This window comes from Varroa jacobsoni, unplaced genomic scaffold, assembly GCF_002532875.2.
Source record: "Varroa jacobsoni isolate VJ856 unplaced genomic scaffold, vjacob_1.0 scaffold_1107, whole genome shotgun sequence".
Taxonomy (NCBI): Eukaryota; Metazoa; Arthropoda; class Arachnida; order Mesostigmata; family Varroidae; genus Varroa; species Varroa jacobsoni.
The window spans coordinates 469,233-486,575 of record NW_019214009.1 but is presented as its reverse complement, the minus strand read 5'-3'; the positions used below and the strand labels follow the sequence as shown (position 1 = coordinate 486,575).

Below are 17,343 nucleotides of genomic sequence, written 5' to 3'. Positions count from 1 at the left end.
TTCGCCTCCATACTCAAATGGGTAGGAAAGGGCGTTTCTGCTTCCTGGGCTAAATTGGCAAACACGAAGCCTTTCTGTCGCTGTTTGACCCGAGCCTATCGTTCAGTGTGTATGTGTTCAGTGCCCAACCCACAAAATTCGGCTCAGAGACATCCGGGAAAAAGATAGAAGAAAATAGAAAGCAGGTCAGAGAAAAACAAGGGTGAGCGAGAGCTACGGATCCGAGAACCTTCGTAGACCTCTGTTGGCCACCAGCTATGGACGAATCGGTCGCTGTCTTGCCAGTTCGTTGACTCGTCAGTACCGTCGACTCGTCCCTAGCTGACTGGCAAGCTTTGGCTAAAAGGGGGCTCGTTGGCCGGCCAACTTCTCGTTGTTCCTAGGTCTCATCCTCCTCGTCTTCGTAAATAGCCCCTGCCCAGGTTTTATCCCGCTCCACGCTAAATTCCCCGGGTTGTTACCCCCTTTCTAATGGGAGTTTCTTCCCTTTTATCCCATATCGTCGTTCTCTGCAAACGCCCCACCCGGTTGACCCGGCCCGATATCGCCGACAAGGCCTGCTGCTGCTGGTCAAAGCGAACATCTCTCTTATCCTGCTTTTCTTCCACCCCAAAACTACCCCTTAGATATGCACTGGCGAGTTAGAGAGATCATACTACTCATCACCATTTCCCAAAGGCATTTATCTTTGGCTTTATTTGGATGCACCATTAGCTACTAACGCATTTAGGGCTGCCGCGGCACTGTATGAGGCTTTCTGTGTCTGCCTACGACGGTGACGCCGCCGAAACAGCCACTACCAAAGGCACTCGTAGCAGTACATTGCTGACTCTGCATAGAGATATTGCCATAGCTTTAACTGCCGTTCCACCAGCAGCTGTTGTTAGTGATGACTGCCATGTTGCTGATCTTTGGCCTATTCGGCTTTTGGCAGTCGGTTGCTAAACAGCAGGCTGCTCAACGATGATGAGTTTTTTTTTCTTTTCCTTCTACGCGGTGGCCTTAGCAGGATCAGTGCGCCACTGTCGCTTGTACTGTCTCTGGGCTTACTGTTCGCCGTTTGTGTATGCGTACACAGGCCGCTACGCCCTCAAATGAACTGTCCTTTCTTTTCGACCATATGCGACAACCAGCTCCGTCCAGAAACGGCAACAGTGGCGAGGACCGTGGCTGCAGACTACAACAGCCAAATACTGTATCGTCAGTTTATAGGGGCTGAGCTCAGCGGGTTACCACTATGGAGTCATCGCTCGTTGAGAAGGACGAGAAATTCATGTGGGCTGAAGGGCGAACGGCCGCTAGGCTATGACTATCTATAACGTTTGTTTAAGCCCACCGTGTGTGTTTGTTTGTTATTCATCATTTTAGGAAGATGACACTGGTAGTACACCGTCTAATAGTAGATGCTACTGGTTCAACGTGCATAATCGGTGATATCTGTCAGCCGATCGGCCTTACTTGGTTACTGCTACGGTTTTAAAGAGGAGCGCATTTTATTATACAATCGTAACGAATGCTACGGAGAAATCAAATATATTCGCTATAAGATACACGTATATATTTATCTACCATTCATAAATAGATTATTGTTTTTTTTATACATTATATGTTTGTATACTTGACACGTTCGTGCTATGATGTATGTGGAAAACTTCATGCATTATCGATAGATTTGAAGGGTATTTTTTTCGAGGGCTGCCTGCAGAATTTCAGCTTCCTAAGTTCTTCTATCATATCCATCTCCTACATCATAGCATTTCTTTTACATGTCGATAACTTTTGAGTTACGCTTAGTTTCCATGGGATGCAATTTGTGCACTCACTCAAGCATAAGGTCGTTACTTAGGTCGCTCACAAACACAAAGGTCACATCCAACCAACTTCCTACCAAATGCAGACACACGATCGAACCGTTGTTGTGATCGAGCTGTTTTCTGTCATTTCATTACTTTTTTTTTTTTTTTACCGCCACTGTTTATTCGAATGGATAACCGATTTCGCACAGCATTGCAGCTTTGCCGCAAACGAATCGTTTACCTATAGACGTTATGCAAGAACTTGAACAGATCCGTAACGAAGCCGATGGTGGAATACCTATATGAGGTAGGCAAGGCTCTGACGCTTCTTGTCGGCCAACTATGATCCTCATCCTCGAAATCCAGGAAATAACACAGGCGAAATAATAGGAAAAAGCGTAAATAAATGGGGAGTAGGGCAAATGGGGTCGGATCGTTGGCTCTTCGCCTGCGAGAGACTCGTTGCCATTGCGGCGGGCACCGCCTGTTGTAGTGAGCGTCGTTGTTGGGTCAGATGAGTGACGGGGCATCTGTTCCGGGTGTCGTGCAGGGATGAACGAAATGTACGTCGTCGAAAGTAAAGCCGGCAACAAGGTGGCTGGAAGTAGGAGTCAAGGAAAGAAAGGAAAAAACAGTCTCACTAGAAAAGTTGATGCATGTAATTTACGTTGCGGTAAAGCGTAGACGGTCTATCATCCCAAATAATACAAAATACACAAAAAGGATAATAGTCGAATATATAATAACCTCGGACATCTTTACGACGCTTACCTAGTGTGTAGCAATTAAATCAGTCGAGTCATAGCGGTGAGAGGTGTTGGTCAAATGGAACGGGTTAATTATATAAGATAATCTGCTAGTGCGAACTCTCTTTGGAGCCTTTGTATCGTCGTCGGTAAAAAAGCGTGATAGATACTTAAAATCAAGCATATATATAGAGTCCATAGCAAATAACATAAACGATTACGCCAGCTAAATCTGAAGCACTTGAATGTTAAATATATTTTGTTTAAACTTGAGGTAAAATGATAATATTCCTTCTCAATATGGCAAGCCACAATAATATTGCTTGAATCGAGCCATATTGATAGTAACTCAGAAATGAACCCTGTAATGAAAGAGACGCGTTGTATCTGGGTTTTCTTGATTGGTAAACTTACAAGTTCGGCTAGGGCTCAAGCTACTTTTAAGCAGATTCGTACTATGCTTACCTCGTCAAGACAGACCGTAGACGTAACGTTATTTTATCCAGTGAAATGCAATGAAACATACTTCCTAGCAGATTGTCAAGCCCGTTTTACCTAGTGGATTTATACTAAACAATCAGTGAACATTTACAGCCACTAAGTCGTGAGAAATTTTTATTCTATGTTGAATACTTATTTGGAAATGTTTCTTCTTCTCTGCATGAAACACTCATATGAAAAAGTACCTTATATAGAAAATCGAACTGGCCCCTTTGCATTAAAGCACTTCGAAGCGTCACAAAGCGTCTACGGCTGTACCCCTTATGTGTACGTACGTCCACTAAGCAATGTAGAATCTGCTAAGATTATGTTCCGAAACGCTTGCCAATTCCGCATTGTAATACTTAAACACAAGCACAAGTTGCAGGCACCCGGCCAGTCTGCCTTAGGACAGCTGCCGCTTTACTATTCGTTCAGTTTATGCAAATCCATTTCTATCTTATCTCTATGTTTCTTCTCTTCAATCGGCAAGTCCTAAGATCGACGTTCGTACACGCCTTTCGTAGCGCTGTTTATCATGTGCAATGTTGCACACGTCAGCTACGATTCTGATACGTTTTTGCCAGTTCTTCACAAGTCCAGTGGTGCTCAGTACGATGCCCAGATGAGTTGTGAAGCTGTTATGACCTTAGGGATATCTCCTGTCCTCTGTTTCAAAGAGCGAGTTCGCCCGAACTCAAACAGCCAATAAAATTAATTGCATCTGCATGCTATCGTTGATAATGTCGGCGGACATTTATCTAATAACATTATTATTATTTCTACCATGTGCTCTGCTTAGCTGTCCGTGCGATCGGCGCCAAAAGTATCCCTTTCAGGAACCACTTTTCCAACCTTTTGCATAAGAAGGAAGCGAAGGTATATCCAGTGGTGTTTATATGGAAATGTTCCTTGTCTGCAGATACTTTGCGACACGTAGCGGGTTTAAATCTGCTAAATTTACATTCATTTCCCTAGAGATCATCATTAGTGTACAGTAGCATTTCTTCTTTACCGTTCTTCTTTGATTCACTAGCTATTCCAGATAAAAGTATGGCCAGTGCACCCCCATGAAATGCAATAGTAACCATTAACATGCAGTTTAGATTTCAACGTTTCATTTAATGCATTGGTATACACTTATCAGAAACTTTTCGCATTGATCGCGCGATGAACATTTTTTTCTGTCACTGTTTAACGTGCAGTCCTTTCTCTTTTTGTGACAGTGCTGTATAAACCGTCATAGTTAAGTTTTATCTTCAGAGGCTGTACTTGTTTTCATTTCCTCTAGTCTACGCATGTTTTCCTACGCACCCTAAATATATCAAATGTAACACAGCCTCGGTCCGATTTAACTTTTTTAATTGTTTTTTGTTTACTGACATTTGTGAGCAACAATGAGCACAAAGAACGTTGAAAAACAGACACAAATCTTTACTGATTGCTTCTCTCCAGTATCATATATATATTTGTGCTCTATAGTTAACAATTGAATTGATGAACAAGATCGCATTAAATCGGCCTACAAATACGTAAAGGATGATGTCAGATTTTTAACCACGAATGCCCTTCGTTGAAAACTAAAAAAGTGTGCCTTTAAGGAGTGTCTAATAAAGCCGAGCAGGACGACGGCGGCATCGGGGGCTGGATTGTGTATCGGCGCTCAAGCAAGTTGACTAGCTTGCCTTTACAGAATTCGCCTGACGTTGACCCCCTGAAAAGTGGGTTTCAGGCGCCTTTGCAAGGATCGTCAACAAGGGCTTGCGTGAGCTTGTCGAGTTGTGCAGCGCCCGCGGTAGAAGAGGAAGCCGTATAGTTCCTACCGCTCCGCTCTGTCCTCCGCCTTAAAAGAGTTCATAGCTGACATCTCATAGCTGTGGCAGGGGGGTTAATCGGGTGTATATGAAAGTGAGTATCATCAAGTCCCACGCGACCACCTGTGCCCTCCTATCGAAGCGTGGCTGGAGAAAGCGCTTAAACGAAAAAGAGGGATAACGGTAAAGACTGAGGGAAGTGCTCGGAGGAAATGAGAGGATAGCATGAAATAATACGTAAGCGAACGAATTAGCTCGAAGTCGTTGGTGCTTGCCTGCTGCTGTACCATCGCCTTGGACGCTACGAAAGCAACAAAAAATTTCACCTCTTTTTGCCCATGGTTAGACTAGTACAGGGAGATTCCCTGTATGTCTTTAGCATTGCTCCTAGCTGCCTTGTTCACCCCCGCTAGCGAGGAGAGATGTACGTTTCATAAAAAAGAAAACTAGTTGGGAGGGTCTTGCCACTTCCAAACTCTGCTTCTGCTGCCACGGCCGTCCGCTGGCGATACCTCTCCTATGCGCGCTTACCGGGGCTGCGTCCGCGGTAACTTTTCCCCCGCCGTCAGCTTTTGCCCTCTGAGAGAGTTCTTCGGTACTGAACTTTTTTACGCTTCTCGAAGAAAGATCGCAGCAACGCGAAAAAGCAGAAAAACTAGCAATGAAACAAAAACTCCATATACTATACTTAAGGGCAGATAGTTCAGTTGACATCGATTTCTCGTATTGGACGTGCCTTTCGCGCACATAGCGAACGAGCTAAATTTCTAAGCGAGTCTAAGAAGCAGAAAGAACATTAAGGAATACGGAATAGAGGAGCGCGGCAAAAATCTAATAGAGTTACTCAAAAAAAGTTCCTTCTTTATTGTTCTTCAAGTGTTACGCCGCCATTAAGTTGACAGGCGTAATACCGAAACGCGCTAACAGCGAAAGGACATTTGCGTGAAGCAACTATGTAAGCATTTAGCTAGCAGCTGCGTCGTTAGAAAAAAACCTTTGCCAGGGATCGTATTCGGCCTAAATCGCATAGTCCAGCGGATGGACCAAGCTGCCCGTGGTGTGCAAGGTGCTCGTTGTGTATCCGCACGCGAAAAACACAAAATCATCGAACCGCTCTGATGTAAAGGACTATTATGCCTCCCAAGAACGTATCGGGAGCTTCGTTTCACATTTAGCTTGAATTTTTTCAACTCAATCGATGGATGTAATACGAAGACTTTGATGGAAGCTGAAGACTTTGTAACCGGGTGACATATTTTTAAGGAGAATGAAATCTAACGGATCAGTGCTTTGTGACATGTCTTTTGTAGCGTTAAATATGCCATAATCATTGTTATTTTCCTTGTGGCTCAGTTGTAGCTTTCCGTTTTACAAGATGAATGAATTTTTTGTTGAATCTGTACGCTTTTCTTCCCTGAGATAGCGCTTGAGCATATTCCTCTATTATTATCCGATAATATTAGACACATGTCCCATGTCATCGATAACTTTAAACGCTTCTATAGGTGTGTGTGTGTGTGTATATATATATATATATATATATATATATATATATATATATATATATCATCTTAAGGAAATCTGGCTTGAAGCCATAAAAATGCCACCGCTTGACGTCATGTGGACGCAGTGTGATCGCACAACATGCCGTTCTGTACCTTGCAGGTGAGACTTTCGTGTTCCGCCTTGTGATGATAAAAACCGCTGACCAAATACAGCGCATGACGATGGTCACTGATGCGATGTGGCAACGTAAACAACGACATCATATGTTTCCTTTGGAAGTTCTAGCCAAATCAGAACGCGCCCGCAATTTCTTCGCGTTTCCTTTGTCGTTTCCTATAAACTGTAAAATTATAAACAAACACTCGTTTACACGTTCCACTTCTATGGCACACGAAGGGTGATCCGACCGACTTCACGCATACAGAACTGTGATTACCTTGCGATTAAAGTCCCTCGTCCGTAATTTGTCCTGCTATGGTGTAGCAATAAAGCGAACAAATCAGGCCGACTAAGAGAAATTAGAATACAACAAGTACTGTTACATTCACTGACATTAGCCGGATATGTACATGGTAGCAATGGAACCCTGCGACTTGCTACATCAATATGGGCAACATAAACATCGCCAGCGCATTAACCAACTGATGAGCTCATATTTAGTTGGTAAATGAAGATTCGAGACAAAGCAGACGATGAAAGAAACATCGTACAGCGATGGCTGTAACGACGGTGGCTTCTTTTTGACAGAGTCTTGGCAGTCTTTCAGACTAATGCGACCAACTCGTTTTGATTGTGTTTTTGCCGAGGGGCAACACAGGCTGTGATGCTGACGGTTAGGTGGAGGTCAACAAGGTCAGTTGAGCAACGGTCGGATATGAGTAAGTTTTGCCATTAGAATTAGTTGACTTTTTTTTACCATGTCGACTTGAGTAAACACGAAGCTAGACGGCCAACTTTACTGTATATCGTTTCACAATGCATATATCGTCGGTAACGGATTTCAGTCAGCAATACTGATCACCTGGCGGGGTCTTTAGACGAGAAGCAGAAACGATCCGCTCAGTGTAATATGTATTTTTGAGAACAATTGTTTTAGTTGTTTCAAACCAGAGCTAGATTATGATTTTTCCTGAACGACAAGTGGAAAAGTTGGGATCTGTGCAAATGTAAGTTAATAAAAAAAACAAAAGAAGAATAATTTGCTTCCATAGTGACAAATGGCGTGTAAATATATAGCTTATTATGAAAACATTCACATGCAGTTAAGATACGCTTTTAAGCCAATTCATTCCAGTCTGCCCGTAAAATAAATAATCACCTTCGCCAAATTTGGTGACTTACTATTACAATTCAATTAAAGACGAGCCATCAATAGGAATTTCACGATGACCGTAGAAAAGTTCAATAGTCTTCCATTTGAAAGCCGGCTGATCTTAATCAGTCGTTCGAAGTAATTCCAGTCCGATGTGGTAGTAACACAGGTGATGTTTAATAGCTCCCGAGATGAAAACTCAGCCCGCGTTATCTTCAGCTATTGCATAATCGTTGCTCATTCGTTTTATCCGAAAAAAGGCTAGGCACAATGGCCCGTGGGATACTGTTGGCTGTTACCCAGGATTTTGGTAGTAGCACCATCTTTTGCGGCTCCTAAGGCTTTCTTCGCGCTTACAGACGCCTTGTGGGCTACCCTCTCTTAGGGCCCTTCGCCGTCTCTTTCCCAATTTGCTACCCGGCCTCATTTGGCGGCTCCCACCAGCACAACGTTACGAGGGTTCCTTGCCGGCTCGAATAGGAAGAGAAGTCACGTGGCTCGCGCGCTCCGCGGGCTTACGTCTTATGCGACGTATTGATAGATACACAGCTCGTATGAAAATTGACGGAGAAAATGCAGCATGCCCCGGCAATGAAATTATAAGATTATAGTAGTGTGAAACAATTAGTGAACAGAATTAGGGTACAGTAGCGTACTTGATTCAATTGAGCTATTATTATGGACGCAGTTTGCACCAACAGTTGCCCTCTGTAAGGACTTTCTAATCGTTTTCGGATCACACATAATATTTAATAACTATGAACAGTCTTACAGTATTCTATCTAGTTATAGCGTTTTTTCAAGACGATCGAAGCAAAAAAATTTTGTCTTTAACGTATATACATATACCACATCGTATATATAAGCTGATTCACCGATTTAAACTCGAAAAACATTTTTCATAGTTAATAAAAAATTTGTCAAAAAGTCGTCCTTAGCTATATTCGCTATTAATATCATTCCTCCTCATAATAGCTAAGCCATTAATAACTCTACACACACAATTGGTTGTTATATGCATTGGCGTTTCCTTCCTTGGGGCTGTTTTTGTAGCGGAAAACTCGACGGAAAACGAGAGAAAAACGGCAGCCATCGCACCATGGCCACTGCCGCAGCATACAATCATACACGTATACACACGGCTTTTCGTTTATAGATGGGCACCGAATAACTGTACAGACCGGACATGTACACAGGGTATACTGTCGGCCATGTTGGATTTGCCGGTTGGACAGCAGCAGGACCCTTGCACGACTTTGGACGAAAAAAAGAAGGCACAGAGGCACGAGATGAAGGAAATCATAGAGAGAGCGGGGGTTAACGGGGCCTGATTCGTTGGGTCCTATACTGAAGCTTAGGCCTGCTTTTTCTTTCCTTACCATCCCTTGCCGCCACCGCTATTCCGACCCGCACGAAACCCTTATGGAATAGCATCTTTTAAGCCCTCAATGAGAGAGGGGAGGGCCATCTCCGCAATGGAAAGGGAAATCCGCCAGAGGAAGGGGCGCAAAGGACGGCGACAAGTACGCAGGTTAGGATAGAGCAGGGCGTTATCGGATGTAAACAAACGAAGCCTTGCGGGTCTACTCAGGAGATCAGCAAGCTGCCGGCTGCTTCGTCCCTCTTCATGCCCGCCGAGGTTAACGTCTGGGGTGGTGGTGTGTAGAATGAGCAAAGAGGGAAAGAGGGGCGTATGGGGAGAATTTAATGAGGGGAAAGAACTGCCGCCTGCTGTTTTAGGGGTCAGATGGCCAGGGCCTTGGACGAGATAAGGGGCGGCCGTGAGGGGCGAAGCCCTGACCAAAGAGAGGGGAATCGCAAAACGGGGCAATCTCTCCCTGCACTCTGCATTCGGGAAAGGGGTCCTTGTCTGTTAGGGAAAGCATTACTGGCGGGTGTCAGTCGGCCGCCCGGCACCTCGATCTTTCGACGACCGGCTGTTGGGTTGTTGGACTCTGTCTGCCAGCCAACCGAGGGGCGCTGCAATCGCTGCTGTTTAGAGAGGAAGGAAGGAAGATTTGGTGACGTCACGCTGAAGGCTGGCTCTGATTGGCGCTCAGCCGGAGGGGCCCACCAATCAAAGCAATACCTTGCCAATAGCGTTCGATTAAGTTGGGGAGACCCGGTCGGACGCCGGAGATGTGAAGGCGCATCGTGCTGGTGGCGGATCGCAAGCTCGACAAACGAATGTCTCGGGCCCGCTGCGCCACGGGCCGCACTGTCATAATGACGCTAAAGGGCCCGCCCACAACTGATCGCAGGCAGTTTCGTCGCCCGCAGACGGCTTCGGCGCTGCTGCCTCCGTTAGTACCGTCACCGCCAGGGCGGCCGCCGCCGCCGCTATTGGCATCTCCAAAGCCGCCACGCTATGGGCCTTCTTTACCCCCATCTTCCTTAGGTCTCGTGCCCTAGCGGTGTCTTCTACGTTGTCATTGAAGACAACAATATTAAGACAATGGGTGGGACGGTTGCAATGGCAGTGCCCTTAAAGGGGATGGCCCAGCGCCACCCGGTGTAAAAGGCAACGGTAATATCGGCAGAATGGGACCATCGAGAATTCCTGACGAATTAGAATTGTGTGATAAGTAAATGGATGAGCGATTGCGTCGGCAGATCTCTGCACCAGATCTTTCTGAGTCTCATAATGTATTTAGTTTGTCGTGGAAACCAGACTTTGACTGAAATAACATTTAGGGAATGGATAGATCATTAGAGGAAAGGATCATACATATTCACGTTAAAACTGTGTGGTACTGTTTGGAGAATTAATTTACTTTATTTATTTAATACTTCGGAAGTGGATTGAAGCATATAGATGTATAGTATAGTATTGTATTAAGCATTGTAATAGGTGGGCATACACCGGATGTTGAATCAGACATGTAATTTCCCTTGTTCATCATGACAACGTTGTCTACTGTATTAAATCAATGTTATACTTATTTTTAATCGATGAAAATAAAAATATATCGAATTCCTCATCTAAAACAATTGCAGCGAAAGGTCAACGCTATTAGATAGTAGTCAGAAAGGATACAACCCTAAGATAACATTGGCAAGAGCGTTGTATTTGGGTGAGCAGGTATCTCTTTGTAAAAAGAGCTGGTGGTCTAGGTGAATGCCAAATAACGATAGTACCACATATCGACACCCGAAATGGCCTGTCATATATAAAAGGCAAGTACATTTTCTTTTACATATGTCTGCGTATAGGACGAGGAAGGCTTCTCGACTTTGTAACGGTTACTACCCAAAAAATACCAACAATGGCTCAAATATGCCTATACCAATTAGTGGCCATAAAAACGTCGTCAGTTCTTGTTTGTCGTAAGTATTTGCCGGATGATTCCTACGCTCACATGCCCTGTATAACCAAATGGCAACTATGCTAGTACTGAGATTCTTCATATCATTAGCTATTCATAACTGGTTATATTCTAAAATGAAGATAACCATCGGAGGCCGATAGTAATACCATTTATTCAAGACATATGCGAGAGCAACATTCTCGTGACCTTCCATTAGTACTCCTTTTACAATATTTACTTGACCACAGCTTCACGATGGTCATTTTTTCTCGTTCTAATAATCATCTCAACCTTGACCAACTTACATGAGAGCTTATTGAATAGACTACTGAATATCTAGTAGGAATGGTCGTTTCTCCTGAATGCATAATTGCAAGGACACTGTCATCGTATTGATAGAAAAAAAAAAAAGCTTGAAATTGGTGTACCGCGGTTATCACGGTATCCATTTTGGTGCTATGTGACACACGAATTTACTCTGCATATTGTACAACAATTCCGAACCCTGTCTCGGTTAGGTGGTCTCTTTTTAAGTTTTTGGTCTGAAAACTGCTCAGTATCCGATTTGCTCTGCGACTTGAGAGCTTAGCCATTTCCGCCGGACGATCAGAGTATTTGAAATATGATTCCATGATTTCTTCTAAATAGAAAAGCAGTTACTTTTTACAGATATACGAAGAGCCTGCGAAGATCATAGCTGCGCTTCTCGTTTTCAGATCGCATACATCTCTAGCTATATAGACTGATTTAAATCTAATTTTTTTGATCAGGCATGGAAACCCTCCAAGATCATCCATGTTGAAATCGACATGTATCCTCATTCTCTGAAATGTATGAGTCGTTTGCGTCAATTTGAAATGATACATCTACTGTGCAGATAAGTGTCTTTACAACCCTTTGTAGGCTGTTTCTTCTGATGAATCTCCATACAGCCCGTTATGTTCTTGCTTCTTCTTCGATTAGATCACATAGACACGACGCCTGTGCTCTGTTGCTGCTGAAAAGCTTTGTTTGTCTTGGTATACACACACACAGACACACGCGTGTGGTAGATCAGTCGCGTTATCAATTATAAACAAAGTATTTACACTGCTTCCTTTGTCAATCAACGATAAATCCGCAGAGAGTTGTGCTTAGCTAACCAAGCGTGGTAAACGATCTCGATCAATGCGCATAGTAAACACGCGTCACGAATGCATTTTTCCCGGCTCGCCTTGAGTTTTCATTTAAATTTAGACCTACATACATAGATAGCCACAACTGGCAACTTCGATTGCTTCCGTCTCATCTCGTCCACCCGTCGCTATCTGCTTGACATGTAGAAACGTTTATTTTGAAAAGCGGGCACAAAACGGCGGTAAATGTAGTTAAACGTCTTACAGATACTGTGTAACGGTACTTACTACATAGACAAGAAGCAGCATCTCGATTTCCATGTGAGCCTATAGCGTACCCAAAGAATTTAGGGAATGACAGATTCTCACAGAAGCAGAATAAGAAAAACCACCGTTAGATAGGATTTTGTAGATATGACGTGTGTTAAGGCAGGATTATATAACCAGTTAATTAATGACAGGCGATCAATTACCAAATAGAACGTGGCAGATTTGCTTTTTTTCATGGATGCACAACTCTACCTTTTCACGTTCCTCACCAGCAGCGATCCCATCTGCATTTCAAATCTATACACGCGATCGCTTTCGCCGCAGGATTGGCGACCGGCTGCAAATTTTTTTGACGCTCGGTTCAAATTAACTTATCATTACCGTTCGTCTGTCACCATTCTCGTAAATCGAACAGATTAAACATATCAAACTCGAAACACTGCGGTCGGGGCAGAGATTCTTACCTGGCAAGATGCCCGGCGGAAGAATCTTAGGGCAGACTAGCGGTTAGGAACCATCGATACTGGAACGCGATAAAAAAGAAACGTAAACCAAGGGGCTTAAAAGGGGCGAGCAAAAAAGCGAAAGAGCAAACGCTCAAACTCTGCGTCGATGGCCGTACGACAGCAGGCGGTAGTGGTCGTTGCCCCTGCTGCGTTTACCACATGCCGTGAGGGGCTTCACCGACATTCGAATAGTTGGCGCTGAGGACCTTTAGGAAGGCTAAAAAAACTAACCTCACTGGTGAGCTTGCTCTACCCTTGAAGTTACAGTGCACTAGTGTTAGGCGCATACAGTATACGACAAAAAATAATGCTTTTAATGTCGACGTTGTAGTAATACAGGGGGCAAAGACCAGCTGCATTCAAGAGGTACGTACCACTTGCCCTATTGTATTTAATCGCTTGGAAAGGAATATTTCTAAAGAATATTTGTATCTATATTAGAGATTGCGCTGTTTAAAGCTAAATTATTGAAGCTTATCAAAACCCTTTGAATAATTTTTCCGACTGCTTTGCGTTGAGGGTCTGTGCTAAGTAAGCATCAAATGAGATCGCTACGCAGTCTGAAGAGATCCTAGAAAAAAATATTTGGTCCTGGCAGAATTCAAGGAGAACAGCTATTGCAATTATTTATCTATATGGTAACCGCATCTCATATTTCGGCTGCTGGCTATTAAAAGCCATACATATTTAGCTACGGTTTATCGCGACATATGTGTGTACCCCTACGAGACATCCGCGAAATTTCACCAGGAGGCTCGTCTCCTTCGCTTACAGATTATTTATCTGCAATGATAGTTTAACAAAAACATACATTGACGAAATAAATCACCGAAAAATCACCAAAACAAAGCCTATTTCATCATATTGTTAATTTAACACATTCTGTAAATTTGTTCAGTATGTCCTAGGTCGTAATTAGCGAGAACATACTTGTATAGTGATGCTGTGATAGTAAGCAATCAAAATTATTTTTTTGGCCATATACTGAAGCCGAATTGTTAGCGGATGACGGCAGGAACTTAGTTATCAATCAATGCTTTAATTTGTCACATACTTTATAAGTAAACTAATGTTGTTTCAACAGTTCTGAATTGATATTTATATTATATAAGGCATAATAGATACCAGAGCATGCCTGCACTGCCATCCTGGTCCCATGAAAGTGTCAAAAACCATCGATTTGCTCCGTAGGACTATGAGCGCCGCCTGGTCGACCTCGGAAGAACTATTGCTTTGGGTGGAGGAAAATGGTTGAGGAAACGGCAATTTTATAGAGGCCTTCCAGCCTTCAGGCGTTGTCTTGTTGGATCAAAATGTAGTTCAGTTTTTTGTCTTATGTCCGATGTATACTGTACGTACGCATCAATATTGCTTCTAGAGTTTGTTGAGTTCATTAGCTAAGTAGGGGTATTTGCGGCTACGAATGGACAGGGAACATATATCTTTCAATACTACGTACTCACATAGGGAACATACATTAACTATCACACTATATACATATATATACAAACTAGATTACGACGACATTTTTAGAAATGGCCTCCAGGAATACAGTCATGTGAAGAAACCATTTTTAGCTACAAAATGCAGAAAGCTTAGAGCAGTTTTCTCACTGTTTTTTACTCATATTTTAAAGAAACTCCAGTAAGTTGGATTGATTATCAGGCTAGTTAGTTAATCAACTAAATTTCCATTGAAGCGTGGTGCAATATTTCAATAAAGATTTCCATAAAAAGCTTTTTATGTATTAAAAGCTAAAAAAGTTACAGGCGCAAAGCGTCCAGAAAATGACGAAAATTGCTGAAAACGATCACACAAAAAAACGCGAACGTTCAGTGAATAAGTGAACTGGATGGCACTTCCTATGACTACAGAATACTTTGCCGAAATAGCGCACCAAAAGGTACTTCACTGAAACGCACGCATGTAATGCAGCACCCCTTCGATTCCTTCATTCAGGAGGTCTAGATACCTAAATTGCAAGCCACTGGCTTATTTGATCAGTCCTGCTACCCTGGTTAGGCTGTATTTCCGCTATCTTTTACTAGTGATGTACGATATAGAAGATACGGTAGTCTGCAATAAAATATCAGAAGCGACAATTGGGTCAAGCAGCGAAACGAACGGTACTCTTAGCACAGCACTTTATTATTATATTATATTTCAACGGATACGTTATACCAAGGCTTAGGTCGAATGGCACTTGTCGGAAGGTTGCAATTTCTGATACCTTTTTAGCCCTTCTCGAATCTCTGCACCGTTAGTTGACAACAACTGATACCTGTGATTGCTACAGTTGCGACAAATGATCTCAGCGTAAGTTTTTCAAAGTTAAAAGCTAACTTTCTGTTTGTTCTGTGATAAAGTTCTAACCAAGGACCGTTAAACCGTCTTGTTAAAAATGTCGCAATTCCTTTCCAAAGGAATCCAAGGCAGGCCTGGTAAAATGACGAAAAGCTTCCAATACAAACAGAGAAGAGCAGAAGGCTACAGTAGAAGGAGGTCTTTCTTCATCAACGCTTCATATTGACTAAGGTATAAAACACGTGTTTGTTATACTGGCATTTTTCTCAATGTCACTAACACCATTTGTAATACTATGGATGTGATACACATTTTACTGCTGTAGCATCCTATCCCATGTTATTTTATGAAGTACATATAATTGACTCCTTTGTTGGTCTTGAGCATTCAGAAGAAGATCAGTTTTCTTCTTTCAACTGAGATAATCAGTCGATGCCCTATTGTATTTTGTCGGCTGTGTTAAGAACAAGAAGATTTCAGAGAGAGAGAGAGAGAGAGAGAGAGAGAGAGAGAGAGAACACATTGATTGCACTCGACATCAGAGCTGAGTCTTGCACGCGTAAGTTCTTGCGCGGGCCGTAATGTTGGTGCCGGTAATGATACGTTCCCTTGGGTCTTTCTTTCGTCGACTGTGTGTCGGTGGAATAGTTGGTTAGTTGGCCGAATAGCAAACACGGCACTGAACGCATCCACTGAAGCCATCTCATGCCATTTCTTTGCATTTTGAAGCAGCCTTGCCTCAATTCCAGCTAGATTTCTTGATCTGATTTTTCTCTTTTTCAGCTTCGTACCTCTGATCTGAAGATCTACCCACCAGCGATCCTTAACCGCGTCGTCTTGTCACATTCGTAGGTCCGGCAGACGGCCATTACTGGGCTACTGTCACCATGGTAGCTCAAAAGCACAGTTGAATCCTTGGAACCGGCAATTCCTGCCCTTATGGATTCCTGCCCCCGTTCACACGGTACATCGACCACATCTACACAGTCTTGCAATAAACAGTGTCGACATGAGCATAACAAGATACCGCCCAACCATTTGCTCAGTTTTCTTGTTAGTGTCGCTGTTGCTACAATTGTTAGGTTGAAGACCCCACCCCGATCCGTGTCCTCCTCAACTGAATGCCATACCCCTCGTTGTTGACCTTTGACTGCCGACATGCAATTGTCGTTATCACTGCGACCAACCTTTCTGTTCTTCTCATGTGTATTTCATTCAGTACTCTGCTGTCTTGCGTGGATAAATTCGCTCAGATGGTGAGATGGCAGTGCCCAAGTCGCGCGAAAAGGTGCGACGAATCCAACTGACTAAACTCAGTCCCCTCGATTCGACAATTTGGTGACCGCTTGTCGAGGACTGCGATCGGCCGGACAAATAGTGAAAGTGGCACTGGGTGTGATGGGAACGGTACGCTTGTGTGTCTATCGTATGAGTACTTTGTAGTACCAAAAGTATCAAAAAGAAAGGAAACAACACAGAGCGTTACGGAAGGCGAATGGAGTAGGTAGTCGCGAATTCTGACTGGTTTTCCCCTAGCCAGTAGCGAATGAGCCAGCTGCTCTAGCAGACCAAGACTGCTTCAAATGGTAATAAGTTGACATTTCGTAGCCTGTTTCGAGGCTACACAAGTAGTAACAGCAGGTGGAGGCAAGATGGCTGAGAAGAAATGATATCATCATCCTGCACAATTTTATTTCCTCAAAAAGAAGGTTTCAGATGAAGTTAGATACATGTTTTTCTCCTACATAGGCTCTCCACTTTCTGTTGGACGTTTGAAGCACAACAGCGGACAATCTTGAAGGCATGACTATACCAAGTCAGCTGCATAAAAATTTCTGCACGCCAGTGCACGTTGCACGCCAGTGTCCTCGTTGTTTTATAAGACGCTGTTTTACAAGCGGATGAAAGATGAAAGTTTGGGAACTTACGTTTACTTTTCATGTTGGTTTGGTGGAGTTTGGGAAAATACGCGACTAGAATCCTGAAAAGGTTTCGGCATAAAAGGCATCAACAGGGCTTTGAGATTACAAAGGAAAACATAACGTTGCACCTAATGACATTTACGCAAAAAATTAAAGATGTTACTATGGGTTTTTAGCTTCGTAGACTTAAGAATTTACATGTCTTATAGAGTCTATCAGGACTCTACATTATTCCACGGATTTCCATGTACAGATGTTGCGGCG

At 43.2% G+C, this 17,343-nt stretch overlaps 1 long non-coding RNA gene across 1 annotated transcript in view; it reads right to left on the bottom strand.

Moving 5' to 3' along the window:
- Positions 1-1,940: 1,940 nt before the first annotated feature.
- Positions 1,941-17,343, bottom strand: part of LOC147752643 (uncharacterized) — a 42,536-nt gene continuing 27,133 nt past the window's right edge. Inside the window, exon 2 of the long non-coding RNA XR_015313529.1 lies at positions 1,941-2,394. This is a non-coding gene — a long non-coding RNA (uncharacterized LOC147752643). The remainder of the gene's footprint in view (positions 2,395-17,343) is intronic.